Genomic DNA, 18,498 nt, shown 5'->3' with positions numbered 1-18,498 from the left:
CCGTCCCTTACCTTTGCTCTTACTGGCCTGGAGTTATTATTCAGCCCTTGAGAAATGATCCACCCTCGGTGCACAGGGAAGCGGGCTGTCAGACAGTATTCCCTGACGATGTGCTTAGGCTCCTCGGGCACCCAGCTCCACAACTGCAGCAGGAAGACACTGAGCCCTTCCTCCAGGATATTCAGAGTCTGGGAGGTATATTCAGAGTCTGGGAGGTATATTCAGAGTCTGGGAGGTAGGAAGTAAAGCGCTTTAGGCTTCATCCTCAGATTCATGACCTTTTTAGTCCAGGCTCTGCATTTGACACGTCCTTTCTCCTCTAAATGTGGTTTCCTCCTTTGTGAAAACAGAATAGTCACATTTACCCCAGGGTTTGCCTTCTGGGTTCTGGGTGGCTTCCATCTCCTGTGCCCAATGTTCACATGTCCGGCATGATGTCGATTCACCAGCAGTCTGAGGTTTGGTGAGACCCACTGGCAAGAAGGCTGCACTAACAGTTAAGCTCTGGCAGGTGAGGTGAGGCCTGTGATTGGAAAGGGCAGGCTCCTTACTTCCTCTGCCCATCCCAGGGCCAACTTTGCAGAACAGCATATGGACCAGAAAAACTCCCGGGGAGTTTCCTCAGCAGGCTGACTTGTAAGCAAATGACAGCGCAGGCAAGACTGGCTGCTGGTTCCTGATAGATCAGTGGTGACAAGGAGCACTCCGGGGACTACCATCTGTTCCCATATTCTCTGACCTAACACACCTAAGCCTCCAACAAAGCACAAAGTGTATGGCTGGGGCTTTGGGGCTGGGTCAGAAGGAATCCTGCAGGGAGGGCTCTAGAGGTCAGGTGGGCTGGACTAGTGATGCCCATGGGCCCTGTGGAGCTGAGCTCTTGAGGGAGTGTTCCAGGAAGGAGAGTGTCGCCCACAGCATGTCAGCACTATACCAGGGCCCGGTGCACTAGGATCATGTCAGCCCAGGGCTTGCAGTCTGGGAGCCTGGTGGGGAGGGTGGGGTGGGCAGCTGGGGGATGGTAAAAGCCGAGAGCTTTTCTTGGGTTGGGTGACTTCCTAAGTGCTTTGGGTACGTAACTCATTTAAATTTCAGAACCATGCAGCACACTTTGAGAGTTTATTACTTATTTTTGAAGGGTTTTCTTAACTCTGGATTGAGTCTGTTGAGCAGCAGCATACTTCTTCTGGTAACGTTAGTTGAAAATTAGCTTTGAACACGCTACTTCCCTCCCTACTCAAGTCACCGATAACAACTCACATGTTCAGGACAGGGTCTTGCTGTGTACCCTAAGCTGGTTCCAACTCAAGCTCCCATCTTGCTTAGGGTTTGGATGTATATCAACACACCCAGCCAGCGTTGTGATTATCTACAAATTCACAGATGGGGCCAAGCTAGGGAGTGTCATAGTAACTCCCTAGGGCCCATTTCAGCAACCGAGGGCATTCTTCTTCTGGGGGAAGCTTGAACAAGTTTGCTTTCAAAAGAGATCTTGTAAAAAAAATGCTAGCCAACAATCCGGGCGGTGGTGGCGCACGCCTTTAATCCCAGCACTTAGGAGGCAGAGCCAGGCAGATCTCTGTGAGTTTGAGGCCAACCTGGTCTACAGAGCGAGATCTAGGACAGGCACCAAAACTACACAGAGAAACCCTGGCTCAAAAAAACCAAAAAAACCAAAAAAAAAAAAAGAAAAAAAAAGAATTCTAGCTAACAGTATATATGTACCTGTGAACAAGTGTACATATGGGCACAGTGTAACATGGAAAAAAAAGACCAAGAAAGGCTAAATCTTAGGAGGAACTGAATGCAGTGGGGGCTGGAGTTATGGACTAGGATGGAAAGCTACTTTTCTTTCTAGTTCTAACTCTGTCATGAGTTTTTAATGCTTTTGGTGGTGGATTAGTGCATAAAAAACATTTGATAGTGAACATATAAAATCCAATGTGAAGCTCCACAACATCCATTCCAAATGGCCACTCTAACTGTATTGAAGTTCAGAGTCTTTGGGTCTGGTTAATTTTAGGGTTTGATGAATTTTTATTTGTGACATTTTTTAAAATAACAAAGTTAAAAAAAAAAAAACCCGACACAAAGCAAGGTTAACTGCTGAGTGCTTCTGCCTGAGCAGTAGTGGCCGGCTAAGGCAGCGGGCAGGCTCCTGGGCTCCAGGTAAACAGCCACCTGCTGCCTTCTTCTCTGAGTCCCTGGCATCTCTGCACTTGGCCCTGAGGTTTGTCCCTCTAGTCCATCAGCGTGATAGCACTCAGCCTTTGGAAACAGCTGACTCCAGAAGACAGTGTAGATCTCCCAGGTGACGGGTGGGTAGAGGGTGAGGAGGGGTGCAGCAGGAGATACCAGAGTGCTGGCCATCTCTGTAGAGCCTTTCTTCAGAAACCCCCACTCCCCCTGCGCTTCTGCCATTCTGGATCTCTGTGTGTCAGGAGTAAACTGGGGACTGAAGAAGATGTTTAAGGCCTGGTGGTGAGCTCCAGGCCTGGGTTCTCATCCACTTCCACTTTCTTTGTTAATCACTTTTATTTTCTTCTAAATGTACATCCCATCTCCCCTCCCCAGGGACTGTAGCACTTCCCAACAGTTCTTCCCAAGTGTCCTCTCTTTGTCTCTATAGAGTAGTTCTTTACCTGGTTTTGTGTATAAACTTACATATTTATCTGTTTACATGTACATTTATTTTTTCTACTATATGTGTTTTATACACATGTGTACTTTGTCTTTACACAGAGAGCATGTATTTACAAAAATGAAATCAATACATTGTGTTTTAAAAGCTTTTTTTTTCCCCTTGGTAAGATTCCATGTACACACTCTTATGTAACTGTTGGTATTTACGGTTTTAAAAGTTAGTGAGGGCAAGTGATGTGGTAGTAGAGTACTTGCTTAGCATATATGAGTCCTTGGGTTCAAGCCCTGGCATTATATAAACGAGTCCTGGTGGAGCATACCCATATCCCAGCATTGGAGACTTAGAGGCAGGAAGATCTCAAGTTCGAGGTCATTGTTCTACCAGGAGTTCTAGATCAGCTTAGGATATATGAGATGCTGCCCCAACATAAAAATAAACAAACAAACAAATGATAAATAAAATAAAGATAAACAAACATAAGTTTTCAAGGTGCTGTATTTTGGCACACCTTAATTTCTTGGGCAGTTGTCATGAGGAATGCTGCCCAGTATCTGTCATTACAGTGATGGTGACTCCTTAGCGGTCTTCTTAGTCACATTTTTGATTTGTGCTTTGCTTTTCTTTTTCTTTTCTTTTCTCTTTCCTCTTTCCTCTTTTTCTTCTTTCCTCTTTCCTCTTTCTTCTCCTCTCCTCCCCTCCCCTCCCCTCCCCCTCCCCTCCCCTACCCCCCTCCCCTCCCCTCCCCTCCCCCCTCCCCTCCCCTCCCCTACCCCCCTCCCCTCCCCCCCCGTCCCCTCCCCTGCCCTCCCCTCCCCTCCCCTCCCCTCCTTTCTTTCCTATTTGTAGCCCCAGTAAAGCCCTCATTGGGACTCTAACTTGGATTTGAACAGTGGTGGGGTCACTGAGAAGGATTTTCATGTCAACTCAATGTTTACAGTCAATAGCCACAAAAAGCCACCTGGTGTTTTTCCCAAAGGCCTGGAGGCAAGCAGCGCGGAGGGCACAGGGGCATTTCTGTAAAGGGAACCCTTCAAGTTGGAAAATGGGAAGTTTGTCTGCCTCTGATGTGCAGCTGAGCATTGCTGATGAGGCCACTTGACGCCATGCTGTAGATCACCCTTCCATTGATAAGTATATACATTTCATCGCATTTTCTGTTCTGTTGAATTTTCATTCATCCATTAACCTATTTAAGAGTTAAGAAGAAAAGAAGTCTTTTTGCTACCATTCATTTAATAGCAGTAGAAGAGACAGGTAATAATCAAACAATAATTCAATGAATATAAGAGAACGTTGAAAGAGACTCGCTCTGTGAGTTTGTAGCACAGAGAGTGGTCCTCAGGGAACTGACTGGCTATGGCTGAACACAGAAGTGGAGGAAGGATGGAGATAAGACCAGTATGTATATCAAAGCTGCTCTTTATAGTTGTATAATATTTCCTTATAAATGTGTGGTGATTTAAATATCTGTTACTTGAAGGGTGTAGATCATTGCTGGATTTTCATGTTTTGTTTTGTTTTGTTTTGTTTTGCCTTTATTAAAGGACAGCTCAAGTGGGGAATGGTGGCACATGCCTTTAATCCCAGCACTCAGGGGACAGAGGGAGGTGGATCTCTGTGAGTTCGAGGCCAGCCTGGTCTATAAAGAGAGTTCCAGGTGGCTGGAGAAATAGCTCATTGGTTAAGAGCACTGCCTGCTCTTCCAGAAGACCCAGGTTCAATTCACAGGACCCACATAGTAGCTTATACCTGTCTGTAATTACAATTCCAGGGGATCTGACACCCTGCACACATAAAATAAAAATAAATATAAATAAAACTAGAGAGAGAGAGAGTGAGTTAGTTACAGGACAGCCAGGGCTGTTATACAGAGAAACTATGTCTCAAAAAGCTTTTTTTTTTTTTTTAAAAGCACAGCTCTGCTTCCTTATTTAAATTCTGTATGTTACTCTAAGAATAATAGGAAAACGGGGGGGGGGGAAGTAATGATTATTGTTAGTTACTTTGAAATGGCTCAAAGAATAAATATTTTGTCATGTCAAACAGATTTAAATCTATGAAGGGTGACTCCCTCCTCAAAGGAACTGGAAGAAGCAGAAGAGGAGGCGATCTACTCCCCTAAGCCTACCATCCACATCCCGGTTTTTTTCCCCAAAGATTCTGCCTCTGGGAAGGCAGGCTTCTGGAACACTCCTAGGGGGACCTGCTCCGTGGCAGCTGCCTTTGGATGCCATCACCATGGCAAATCCCCACAGCTCTTGTTAAAAGTGTGCACAGAAATCCCTGCAGGGTACCTGAGGACTCCGCCCTCTTCGAAGTCAACATGGGGAGCTTTCTTGGGCTATGGTACCATGTGCCCTGACATCCACACTGACCAGCTCTGTGGCTTCTGACACAGTCTCCATCTTATCTGCAAAGATGACTCTGTACACACATTGGTCTGTGATTTTGATCTAAGAATTAAATAAAACCTTATGTTCAGAGACTTTGGTGTAGTAGCTGGCGTGGAGCATTTAATACGTGATCGATTCCTTCCCTCCACTCTTCTCTTGCCTTTGTAAGGTTTTTCTCCACTGCTCCCCCCACCTCCACCCTACCCCCCACCAATGCTGGGGTTCAGGCAAGCGTCCACTGTGCTGGCTCCCTGTCTTGCTCTGTCACTTTAAAGACTCTGGGTATATTTGTGTTGGATATAGACAAACGGTGCTAGCTCATTCAGAGTCGAAGATGAATTAGCTCTAAAATAATGCACACACCAACGGGGAAGTGGGCTTTGATGTCTTCCGGCTTTTATGCGGTTGGATGCTGTATATTTGCAAAAAAAAAAAAAAAAGTAATAATTTTTGGAAGAGCAGTCAGGCTTCACCCCATGCCCATCATTGAGGAGAGCTGCTTGCAGGGATGACAAAATCAGACCCACAATCTATTGCTAAGTGAAGGTTTCCATTTACAGAGGGATTCCCTCTCTGTCTTTCCTCTTCCCACAAGGCAGAGATGCTCACAATTAGATCTGATGAAGAGATGCTGAGTGGAATGGGGTGGAAGGTAAAAGAATCTGCAATTCCTGTAGGGAAGCTGCAGTGATTTAGTTATCCTTATTAAGACTTTGAAAATTCTGGTTCTCATCTTTTCTAATTTATTAATGGCATTACCCAGCCAGGCAGAGCAGCAAAGTCTACAAGATTAAAAATTAGTTGAATGCAGCTGGGACCCATTGGTGTGTTGTCTCCATAACAACTGGCTTGAGTCTGGAATCACAGATCGGGACACCACTCCGTCTAACCACACGGCATAGCTCTGTAAAACAGTTGAGCACCGAGTTCCTTCGGAAGTTATCTGGAAACTTCTCAGGGTCCTGAATTTTTGTTTAGTGGAAACGATCACGTTCAGGCTTAGGTCATTGTTAAAGCTTTATACTTGTAAACACCATTTCAGAATTAATACTTTTGGAAATACTCAGTCTTTATGAATGTCTATTTAATTAGTTCAGTGTTGTAGCATTAGACTTACTTGTTCCTTTCCTGTTTCCTTGCCACTCTACCTCATTTTGATGCCCAAGAAGTGTGCCTGTGGCTACATCTGCGTGTAGAGGTCAATGTTGATGGTTCCTTAATCATCCTCTTTTTTTTTTTTTTTCTTTTAGGTAGGGTTTGTCTCATGGAACCTGAAACTTATACATTTGGTTAGATTGACCAGAGAACTCCAAAAATCATCTATTTTTGCTCTTTCACCTCTAGCTCTGGGGTTTATATAGGCATGCCTTTGCATCCAACTTTTAAATGTGGGTGTTAGGGATCTGAACTCGGGTTCTCAGGCTGTGGTACATTGAGCCATCTCCTCAGCCCCATAAAGTATCTTTAAGAAGTGTGTGTGTGTGTGTGTGTGTGTGTGTGTGTGTGTGTGTGTGTATACGTGTGTACACATGTGGGCACAAGCCTCATCCGGGCACAGGAAAAGGGAGTTAGAGCCCTTGAAGCTGGAGTTACAGGTGTTTGGAATGCTTGGCTTGTTACCTGAGTGCAGTATCCAAATTGGTAGTCTTCATGATTGTGCACTCACTGTTCTGAACTGCTCACTCATCTTTCCACTCGTAGTGTGTCTTTTAATGTGCCCCTGTAAAAGGAGGAAATACAGGCAAAGGCTTGTGAGTTGCTGACTGCAGCATTTCTTAACCGGTTTCGGAACCTGTTCAGTGGATTGCAGTTTTCAGAATTTCACTAAAGGCAGCATCTCAGGTTCATTCATTTCAGGTCTTCCTCGGGGGAAATACTAGATTTAAAAGCTTGAAAAAGAAAAGATAAAGAAAAAAGAAAACCATCCCACCTCCACAGTTTTCATGACCCAAACCTTTTACCTGTAACATAACCACCATCTCTGCTAAGGATGGCAGAGCCATTTAACTCGAAACTCTGACCTGAGCTCTAGTTTTTGCGTGTGACTTGAAAGTGGTTGTACCTACTCTGGCTAGAGTCATGTGTGTGTTAGTAGGTGTGAATTGGAGAATCGCTATGAGAATATTCTGGTTTGCAAACAATTATAGGGTGATAATTAACAAAATTTCATAAATTTTTAAGTTCCTAAAATGTGAAAAAGTAGGATGCATCTGATCTCAGGTGGCATGGCCGTGCGTCTGTTTCAGTGGCTTGTCACCTCTAAAGTGAGCTTGGATTTTGTGCTCTCCTTGGCAGTTTCTTCCAGGAACCTGCTTGCCAATCATCCTAAAGACCAGCTGTTTCCTGTTCTGAATACCGCTGACTATGGCTGGCTGATGACCTTATAAACCAAGGCTAAGGACACAAGTGTGGCCTTCCTGCCAGGTGTGGCTCGTACATCTGAGGCCCCATTACCACTGTTTGGGTTCATACATTCCTGTTGAGTAAACAGGCCACTTGCAGGTTTTCATGCAGTGCCAGTGTGTGTGGTAGGGTTGTGGATAATTTCTAATATGCCATGGGTTAAGGTAAAATGAAGTCCGGATCAGTATGTGTTGGTGTTACCCCTCTGTTATACATCTCATCAACTTGAGCATGCGTGGAAACTCTCGTGGAGAGTCAGACAGTTTCTTGGCGCTGCTGGCTCAAGTGAGGGGATGTTAGTTACAGCTTTGTAGAGAAGACACCAAGCTTGAGCTCTCAACTTGCTTGTCCCCGGCCATGCATGTTGAGAGGGCACGTGGACCTCTTGAACAAGGACTGTTGACACTGGGATGTGGCACTGAACATGCTCATCCAAAGAGTGTCCGAATGGTGTGGAGTGAAGTCGGGCCTGCTGTCTTCCTGCTCTTGGGTTCTCTGATGTCAGGGTTCTCATAGTCTTCGTGCAGGGAAGTGTGGGAGGGACATAGCATCAGGCCGTGTGCATCACATTGGCTCCGGCACCTGCCAAGATCACCCACTCCGTACAGTGGTGTTCTGGGACACACTCATCCAACACAGGAACTTTAGCTTTTTTTTTTTTTTTTTTTTTTTATCATTTTGCCATTCATTTGTAATGTTTTGTCCCCCTAGGAAAGTATGTCCCTGTGCTGGGGGGAGGGGGGATGGGAATGGAAACACTGGGTTTTTGAGCTGCCACTTGTCATAGAAAGTTCAGCATGTGTAGGGAAGCATTTGGATAAGATCTTCATTCATTCCAGAGTCTCTTCCATTCTTCTGCCCTCTTCTTGTTGCCTAACCCAAGGGCCCTATCCAGGACACTCCATTTAAATTGATTCCATATCCATTGTGGGAGCCATTAGCACAATGTGGCTTTTTAACTAGAGACACAAATTTGTTTAAATGACATATAATTAAGAAAATCCCAGGTTAAGTTGCAGTGACAGTATTTCAAGTGTTCAGTAGCCATTTGTGGCTATTGCATAGGACAATTCAGGTCAGAAATACCCTTTTTTTAAATTAATATTTTTCCTAACATGACATTTTTATTGATTTTTTGAGAATTTTACAGTACACCCTGATTGCTTCTCAGTCTTCCCAGATCCACCCAGCCTTGTGTCCTCCCCAAAAAAGAAAAGAAAAAAAAAAATACACCAAGTCTAATTTGCGTTGCTCATCTACTCACCTCTCGCAGCAGGCTGAACAGCACAGGCTGCAGCAGAGGTGGCTGCATTGGGGCTGGCCCTCTTCAGTACTAACATGTTCTTTGCCCTTACGTCCCTCATACAGCTCCCGCACTGTTTGCTGCCATGTCTGCAGTTTCTCCAGTCGCCACTGTGTGCGCCACTCTGCTCTGCAGTCTTTCTCTACAGTTTCCTGAGACCACTTTTTAAAAGCATCGTCCCGAAGACCTGCCTTGTAAAGTTGTTCAGTCTGCAGGCTCTGCAGACTCCTCCTCCACTGCCGCATGGCCCCTAAGCGTCTCCATAGGTCTCTTCGGCTCCTCGGAGCAGCCATGCAGTCCCGAGGGTGCTGGTGTCTTTATCCTTGGTTCTGCTGCGGAGTACTAGAGATAGCAAGGCCAAGTTCTCTCTCTCTCTCTCTCTCTCTCTCTCTCTCTCTCTCTCTCTCTCTCTCTCTTACTCTCTGTGTGTGTGTGCACATGGGTGGGCGTGTGTATACATCTCTGTGTGTGCTTAGTACAAGGTTTCAGGACATAGCATGTGAGGAGCTCCCCGTGACTCTGATACATGAGTAAGTGAGGGGATGATCTGGCAGATAACCAGAGACAAATTCTGCGCTTGTCTCCTTAGCCATGCCAGTGGACCCACGGGAACCAGCGATAGCCAAGTTTAGTTCTCCTAATTTTCCTTGTGCCATCTGCCCCCCTCTGACTTCATTTGTTTAATTACCTTGCCTCCCAGTCATTTAGTGCAGTGATCTCTCTCTCTACAGGTCCCAAAGCAGACATTACCCAGGCTTTTGCATCTTCTGGACCCACACAAGCTCTTCTTTATGATGGCATCTTTGGCAGACTCCATCCTGTATGCTGGCTAGAATGCCGAGTGCTCCATGGGTGCACTGACATCCCCCCTCGTCCTCGGAGTTTGGTCCTCATTTTCTCTCTGAAGAAGCTGAGGCCCTCCAGAGTTAAGAAGTCTTGTCTTTCCAGTCTTTCCAGTCTCTGGCAGAACCAAAGATCACACCCACATCTGGGGTTCCAGAGCCTCAGGTGGCTCCTGGAGCATGTTCTCATTAGTTCCTGTTTCAGTGGCCTATCCTAGATATCACAGGGCTCTGTGCCCGTTAGAAATTATACTGGGAGGAGACTGCAGAGAAGCTGAAGAATGTACTGAGCAAGGTTTGCTTTTGTCCTAAGAAGTGGAGAGCCTGGAGGAAGATGGCCTGAGACACCTAAGGCACATGGTTCTTTTTGTTTCATGTTCTGCCACCCCTAGGCAGTGCTCTTGTTCTCCTCAAGGTGAGACTCCTGTGTAGAGTGCAGTGCAGGAAGAAGGAAGAATGGCGAGGGCCAGTGACAGCCACTGGTGTTTTTACAGCACGTTTGTGGAAGTCTGGCCCAGCAACTTCCCTAGAGTTTCTCTGCTTGCCTCTTGCAAGGGAGGTTGGGACTCTTCTTGCTGGGCACGCTTTCTCTCTGTGACACTGGGTTCTGTCATCAGAACCTAGAGGAAGTGAGGATTGGGAAGGCTTGTCACACACAGCTTGCCACAAACTGTGTTTATCTTACCATTTCAGAGGCCATGAGCACCACCCCAGAGTGTAAATAATCACTTTTATTCTTCTAGCCTGGCACACCCTCTGCTGCGGTGGCTAGTGCCATTCCCTTGAATATAATACCTAGCAAGTGTTAGGCTTGCTTGCTACTCTTCTGGGCCCACCTGACCTGAGGATGCTGATTCCATCACTGAGGTGCCACACCTCTCTCTCTCTCTCTCTGCTTGTGAGCTTGAAATAGGTATTTCCTTTTTTTCATCTATGTGACCATCTGTCATGGCATCCCAGGAGGTATGTATGGGTCATGAGTTGAACTGGAACCAGGTGATAGGACAGTGAGGCATGCTTGGTTTTGGTTGCAAAACTCCTTGGCTAAGCACCCCTGGGAGGACACCATAGGCAAGCTTCCCCAAACAGCATCCCATCCCCTCCAGTGGTGTCTGTAAGACTGGTGTCTAGCTTCTTTGTGAGTATGCTGGAGAGTTACCCATTTGGAGGCTTGTGTGTGTGTGTGTGTGTGTGTGTGTGTGTGTGTGTGTGTGTGTGTTGGGGGTGGGGCAGGAGAGTTCTTCAAACTCTGGTTTTTAAAGCCACTCTTCCTTATCTTGATGGGCAATTTATTTCAGTAATGGGGTGATAACAATGCTGAAGATTCCTCGAGTTTTTTAGAGCAGAGAGATGTTTGCATATCATTGCTTCATTCTTTCAGAAATCCTGTCTTGGCTGTTCAGAGACAGATAGATGACTGGCCTTGTCATCTTAAGTCCTTGTGTGAAGGAAGGAGCTTCTTGGACTTAGGTTTTCCTGGTTGTTTTTCTTTCCTTCTTCTTTCTTTTTCTTCTCCCTGTAATGTATTTCAAATAATAGGCTAGAATTTGTTCAGAGCCGTGTATTTTTTTGCCAGGGGCACTTTGGATGAATCCTGATAGTAAAAACCCATTTGCTCTGAGGGGATTTTCGTTTTTAGTGTCAGCAGCAAAATGGGTGTCTAGCAGAGGAAAGCACTTCAAATAATTAAATAAAATGTGGTCTTGTGTAGATAGAGATAGCGCCCCCCCCATCACTTACCTATCTTTTTTTTTTTTTTTTTTTTGGATACATTTTGAAGTTTTTTTACTGGTCCAGAAATTCATTCCATGTTCCTCTAACATTATGCTGGCCGAGAGGACAGGAGAAGCAGAACAGATAGAATGAGGCTTCAGTGCACCAGAAACTGCCCAGCAGATGATAGAGGTGTAGTGTGTGTTTTAGACTTTGAGTGTTGAAGTATTTGAGGGATGAAACTCATGTTAGCATTTTTATCAGCATAGAGTATCCATAGAAGAATGAGCTGTGATGTTGGCCCTGCCAGGGACTCACTCCTCAGTGCATTAAATATATACAGTAGATCTAGTCATAACACACTCAAGTCGTGTTCACAGTTCCTGGAGCTGTTGACTACATCGGGTTGGATTGGGCAGTTGAGAAAATCTGGAGACCTCTCTAAATCTCAAGCCGTATAACAACAGAAGATGCTGGTGTGATATCTCTGACTAGTCACACAGGTATTTTCTAATGCTTTCTCAAGTACAGGGAGTCTTCTAACATTAAAAGCAGTGGATGGAGGTGTATACACACACATACACACACACACACACACACACACTCTCCCTAGTGTGTGTTGCGTTCTACCATTTTAGGTAGTGTTCCACATTTGAGGCCATTTGGTAAGAAGCTTACTGTATTTGATCAGTGCCCTCCTTATTTCTGGCTAGACTTAAGTCTGTTGATGTCCAGGGAGCCCATCCTAGACAATGGCCCTCCTGCTTCCGTCACTAGCTTCCTGTGTGGTTATCCTTGGGCAGATTTCTTTCCTATGGTAGGACCAGACAGGAAGGCTGGTGTAGGAGTCACAGGTCCCGGAACCCACTTTCTGCGTTGGTTCTTAGCTATTCCCCGTGGAAGCACACCACTAAGCTTTCCTTGCCCAAGGTACTCTGTAACCCTTCACACCTAGCTGAGCAGTCCACACTGGCAGCTTTTGTTCTTTGGTATTGCTTATCAATCATATCATTTGCCACATTCCTGTAAAAACAAAAGACAAAAACTCCACATTGCTTTTACCCCTGTAACAGTCCATCCCATAAGATTCAGCCTTTGTTCAGCCTCATCCCTTGTCAATCTTCCTACTTCCTCTTCTGACAGAAACATGCAATTTTTTCTTATGGATGTATTTTCCAAGTTTTCAAAAATGAAAAACAAAATGTCTATCTGTGTGTCTGGTGCATATGAATGCATGTACATGTATGGGTTGTTCTTGGGGAATTTCCATTTTCATAATGGGAATATTGTATGTGTGGCTCAGAGATCAGACCACTAACACAGTATAGCAAGTATTTTCTCTGTACAAATTTCAGGTACCAAGCACTCCCTCCTTTCCAATGGATGGTTTAAGAAAGGCCTGGAGAGCTGACTGCCTGGTCTAGGCTCACACAGCAGGGAAGAGGAATGAATGGTGCATTCTACACTCGAGGCTTTTGTTCTCCAGTACTGCGAATCAGCATCTCGTCTGCCATACTCCTATAAAAACAAAAGACAAAAACTCAACATTGCTTTGACAGCTTTAGTTTTACCCTAAAAGTTCATCCAGAGTTTATATCATATATTATTTCTTATCTTGGTTTTAATGGAAGACTCTCTCAGATGATGTAATGTCCCTCCCTTATGTCTTTACACTCCAGGAAGATGCTTCTTTCTTATCTTGACACTCGGAGGATGTCTTTGCATTACTAAGACCAGCAGCAGCCCTGGTTTGACAGTGTGTCTGAGATGTGAGAATTTCACTTTTAAAATCTAGACAATTAAAAAATAAAATCTGGACAGTCCAGAACAATCTGGGAGTGTGTTTGCGTGGAGTGCTAAGAGGTTTCTTGAGTTAGCAGGATGTTCAGCTACCTAAGTGTTCTGCAAATCGTTATTTGGTCATTCTCATTTGCATAATGCAAATAGAAAAGGCTTATGCTTACACTTGAGAGCACGACACAAACGTATGGGTTAAAAAAATAAAATCTTAGCACATTTCCAAATAGGTGTGCTTAGATTAGCATGATTCTGGTAAAGAAGCAGGCTATTTAGATGAGTTTGGTTCAGATGCATTGTGCCTCTTCTGATATTCAGAATAATATGGTATTCCCCTGGGTCATCATAATGATAGTTGATCAGCTAACTTTGATATGTGTTTCTCTTTCTCTTTCCCTCCCTCCCTCCCTCTCTCTCTCTCTCTCTCTCTCTCTCTCTCTCTCTCTCTCTCTCTCTCTCTCTCTCTCTCTCTCTCTCTCTGGCAGAGATGTTTTGGATGGATGGAGTTAGACTCTGATTAGGTCCATGGGGGCTGCACTGGGGTTTAGTGCATGTCCTTTCCCTGTAAATGGGATTTCTGCTGAGAGTCCAAGAACTCTGTAGGGACTGAGGTAGAAGGAGGGGGCTTTGAACAGTGGTCTTGTGCTAGAATCTTGCCCTACTGCTGCTGAGAAGCTGAAACCAAATGTCTGGATGCAAGCTCCTTTTTTCTTCTGTCCTCTCCCAGTTTTCCCTGCCTTTCTATCCTGCCTCGGATCTACAGAGCAATAGTTTTTATTACATTCTCATAGGTAGCCAAATACCATCTTCCCATGTTTATTGGAATCTGGAAAGAATGGAGAAAAAAATGATATTAATTGATCTTTGTGTTCCTTCTCCACAAGATATGAAGCTATATAGAGGGCAGAGTACTTACTTCTTTACACCCCTTGATACGCTGGGGCTGCTTGAGAGAATTGATTTCCTTTAGTTTCTATGACTACTGTATGAAGTAGTCTGTAGGTATTATCTGAAGCAATAACCAAATCCTAGTGTTTTTTGTTTAACTTTCCATTTCTGCTTCCACTGTTCCTGCTGATTCCTAGCTCAAGTACGTGTCTATCAAATGGGTCAGGGATGGGGACAATGACTTTGCTCACCTTCATTTCTGAGGCTGAGAGAGAACCCTCTATCCCAGCAGCAGAACTCGTTCCCCTAGCAAGAGCAAAAGAGGCTGTGGGTGGTCTTGAACTTTCAATGAGTATTTGGGCTGCCATTGACCTGCTTACTCCTCTTTGGCTGCCTGATGACAGGGCCCCAGCCACACACTCACAAGCCGGGTGACTAGGAAATACAGCCTTCATATATTACCAACAATCAGAAATACTTAGTGAGCTAATCTGGTGTCTTCCTCAGAAGCACTTGAACTTGAGACTAAGCTTGGTGAAAGAACTTGATTATAGACTCCCCAGGTGACTGAGCTCCATTTCTGTGCTGAGTACAGCACTCAGGCTTTCAGCCACTAACCCCTTCTCAGCAAAGTCTCCCTGTCCGCCGATTGCTCATCTCTTAATAAGTTAGAAGGTCAGTTTATTTCCTTTAATGAACTCTCAGCTTAGGAGGAAAATCAGATACAGCAGAAGCTGGATAATTTTACCAGAGCGCTGTCGTTTTCTTTGTTCAAACTGTGCCTTATGTTTGCAATGCACTTTAATTAAAGAGTGATTGTCAGGTTTCTGTAAGAGCTGTATTATAAGCTGAGCAATAATGGGTCCATGGGACCAGGAGTAAATGTACTTAAGGGCTCTCTTGGATTTGCAGGCCCTAGGATGTCATTTTAAGCATCTTATTAAGACTGTCCATATGGGGTCTAAAACATTCCAGGTCACTTTGCTCTGCTCTGCTCCACTTGGCTCACCTCTTTACCACTCCCATATATTTCCCATTTGGCTTTCTTTTATTGGAAGCTTCATTCAGTGTAACAGGCAGTTCCTATGTTAACCGCACTTCCCAGTAACCCAAACAGAGACACATGGGCTGACAAAGTAGATTTCTTCCAACTCACTGCTGCTTCTCAGTCTTCCTAGTGAAGTTGACAGACGTGCTTCCTGTCTTTGGAGCAGTTCGGACCCTCTGGTTTTGCATTTTAACTTCTACCAGGGAGAAGTATTTAGGACTTCTGAGTTATCTAATGTCAACAGAATTGTAAGTTAATGAGCAACAGTTTGTATACCTGTTTTGTGTGTTGCAACCTGTACTCTGGTTTAAAATTTCAAGGTAACTGCCATCGATTAGTGGAGTTTTTAAGTCCCCTAGAACTCTCTAAGTTTTGTGTAAATGTGGTAGGTATTGGCTCCTGGTCATCCTGGTAATACTAACCAAGGGTAGCAGGGAGCAGTATGGGAACAGGCTTCAATCTGAGCTCTGGCATTCACTACTGACTCAGTCCTTGCAAAATGATAAGGAACCCAGTGAAGCAGCATCAAGACACGTTCAGGGCCCAAGCTGAAGCTTAGTGGTAGAGCACTTGCCTGACATGGGCAAGAGAGGGCAGGGTTCCACCCCCCAGCTTTGCAAAGAAACATTTAACTGAAAAAAATCATTTGTATATCACTGGCCTGGATAGGTGAGAGAGTGAAAAAAATGATAGTTGCATGATAAATTATTTCATGATAACTAGGGGCTGTTCAAAGGTACTTTTATTTATAAAAAGTAGCTTCTGTATCCTCAGCATAAAGTAATGCATAAATAATAGCAGGATGATGTGATTCCTTCAGTATAAAAATTCAGGACTGAATTCTCACTGTGCTCAGTATAAATCCTGGGTATTTTTTGAACTTGTATATTTTTAATTTTATTAAATTAATTAAGTTTACTTTTAGACAAAGTCTCACTGTGTCGTATGAGTTTCTCTTGAACTCATGGGCTCAAATGATCCTCCTACTCAACCATCCTTCTATGTTTCTGGCATTATAGGCACGCACCATTGTCTCAGGCTTGACTTGTGTGTTTTAATATTTATCATGTGTATCACTGAATATACTTAAGAGCATGCTCAAGAGATGGGGATATCTCCATATGGATAAAAGCTAAATTTGTTCAATGCTTCAGTTGGAGTTATATGAAAAACTTACAAATTAAGAACAGGATTTTTTTTTTTTTTTTAAATGTGAGTCACTTTGACAACAAGAGTGCTGTCCAGATCTTAATTTTATGGTTCACAGAGACTTTTATTGTAGCAGAAAAAGAACCACCAGGTGGTGCCAGTATTTTTCTGATGCAGAGATAAAAACTACAAACCCAGCCAGGGAATTTCCATCCAGGATCCCCTTAAGAATTTGGGATTTCTAAGGCATTCAGCCATCTGCCTCAGATTTAATGTTATTAAGTTTGTAGAAATCCTGGAGCTTTAAATCTGCACTTGGAAGACTCTGTCTCAGACTTGTGATTTGTCATGGTATAGTTGTTTAGCAGATAGGATTTTGTATTTACAAAGAAGAAAACTGTCTGGAGGGTCATTTGTTGCCTTGTTCCCAGTTGTTTTATTATGTGGCACTGTTTAAGAAAGTACCTGCCCTCAGGACAGAATTTAGCTCAGGAGATAATTGTTTTAAAATTGGTATAAACAAAGGTGCTTCATTTCTCAGAGTGACTCTGCTGCTCATTGTAATCTGCCAGAACAAGCTAGGGTTTCCTTCTTTATTTGAGGATGAGGCCCATGAAGATAAAAACACCAGCTCATGGCAATTGTTAATCCATTTGTCCTTTCAAATTATGCATTCAAGAGTTTCCTCAGAGGGACAGTGTGGTCCCTTGGCTGAGACCTTATGCACTACAATCAGGCTTGAGCTTGGGTTTTAGTTCCATCATTTCCTAACTGTCCTAGGTAAATACTTACCCTTTCAGACTTACAGTTTATGTATGATTGGAATAATAACAGGACCTACCTTAGAATTGTTACCAAGGCTTAACACGGTCTTTGCTACTTAGGTGTTTAATTTCCCTCATTGAGCCCAAGGCCCCATCATTGCCTCCCATTGACCATGGTAACAGAGCATCTGGCAGCTTTAACAGCCAGAAGATCTGGTTCATGACTTTGATTCTCCAGCGAGGGTGTGTTGCCTAGACCTAGTATCCTGTGAAGTCTGCTCAGAGGCCAGGCTTGCATCCTGTTCAACTCTGTCTGCCGTCTGCAGTGACATCACATTTCTAGGGTGCAAATTCTCTTTTTCAACTGTCACTCAAGTCCTCATGACATCAGGGCTAATATCCCAGGATGCTTTTAGTTTTCTAGTTTGCGGGCTGATTGTGGTCTCCTTTAGAAGTCTCGTGTGTGTGTGTGTGTGTGTGTGTGTGTGTGTGTGTGTGTGTGTGAGAGAGAGAGAGACAGAGAGACAGAGAGAGAGAGAGAGAGAGAGAGAGAGAGAGAGAGAGAGAGAGAGAGAGAGAGATTCCTTACTGACTAGCATAACTTGCAGAAGGAGAAGCAGATCTGGTTAATAGCCAATACATTTCTTAGCACTGTGTGAACAGTCATGCACCAAGTCAGTGTCTGCGGGTTCTGAAATTGCCACATGATGTGCTCAGTGTGGCAGTGCCACTACTGATTTGCAGCTTTGACTTACAAGTTTTATGAAAGTTTAAGAGTGTTCAGCCTGGCTTTTGATCTGTCTTAGCCTTTCACTAGGTAAGAAGGCTGAACATATCAGTTAGGCTCAGCTGACTAACCTGTGTGCTAGATTGTGAGGCCATGGAAACATTGTGTGGTATCATGAATGGTATTGGGAGCAAACCAACCAAGTGCACTTTCTTGCAAGAATTGTGAAACTTTGGAAATTGAGATCTCCAAATTGGTAGGTCTGTCTGCAGTCTGGACCTGGGGAAGCTCAAGGCATGTGTGGCTGATTCAGACAGGATGAAGCCCTGAGCACTCACATGAGAGTAGACTTCCATCATCCTGGCAGAGCAGTGGCCTAGTGAGGACAGGACCTCTGTGCAGTTATGAAGGACAGGATTGAAACATTGAGATGTCAGCCCTGGGTTAGAAGTCCAAGTTCCTTAATTTAAGATCCAGTGCATCAGATGAGGAAATTGTTATGGTTTTTGTAGAGTCTCTCTGGTCCTAGGTGTTGTACCTAAATGCCCATAGATCTCACTGAGGTAGGCCTTTTTTATTAGCTACCTTTTACTGATAAGAGTGGGGAAGCCCAGCAAAGCTATTCAGCATGAGTTGTAGGATACAGAGCCACTTAACAGTTCAGAATCATTCCAGAGCCCATTGTCTTTGCCATGCTTGACATTGCCTTTCTTCTGAAAATTTCAGGGTGGCAAAACAAAACAACTTAAATGAAAGCAAGAGGTGAATACCCTAATGCATGAAAGTATCCCTAACCCTGAAAACCGCAGTAAGGGTGGCTGCAGGGC

General features: G+C 44.3%; 1 protein-coding gene and 1 long non-coding RNA gene across 14 annotated transcripts in view; both read left to right on the top strand.

Moving 5' to 3' along the window:
• The window catches only part of LOC131907224 (uncharacterized), a 28,563-nt gene extending 23,433 nt beyond the window's left edge, over positions 1 to 5,130 (top strand). Inside the window, exon 2 of the long non-coding RNA XR_009378332.1 lies at positions 4,691 to 5,130. This is a non-coding gene — a long non-coding RNA (uncharacterized LOC131907224). The remainder of the gene's footprint in view (positions 1 to 4,690) is intronic.
• Positions 1 to 18,498, top strand: part of Magi1 (membrane associated guanylate kinase, WW and PDZ domain containing 1) — a 650,887-nt gene that overhangs the window by 167,030 nt on the left and 465,359 nt on the right. The window lies entirely within an intron of this gene.

The sequence above is a fragment of the Peromyscus eremicus genome, chromosome 3 (genome assembly GCF_949786415.1).
Source record: "Peromyscus eremicus chromosome 3, PerEre_H2_v1, whole genome shotgun sequence".
Classification (NCBI taxonomy): domain Eukaryota; kingdom Metazoa; phylum Chordata; class Mammalia; order Rodentia; family Cricetidae; genus Peromyscus; species Peromyscus eremicus.
This window is presented reverse-complemented; position numbering and strand designations above follow the sequence as displayed.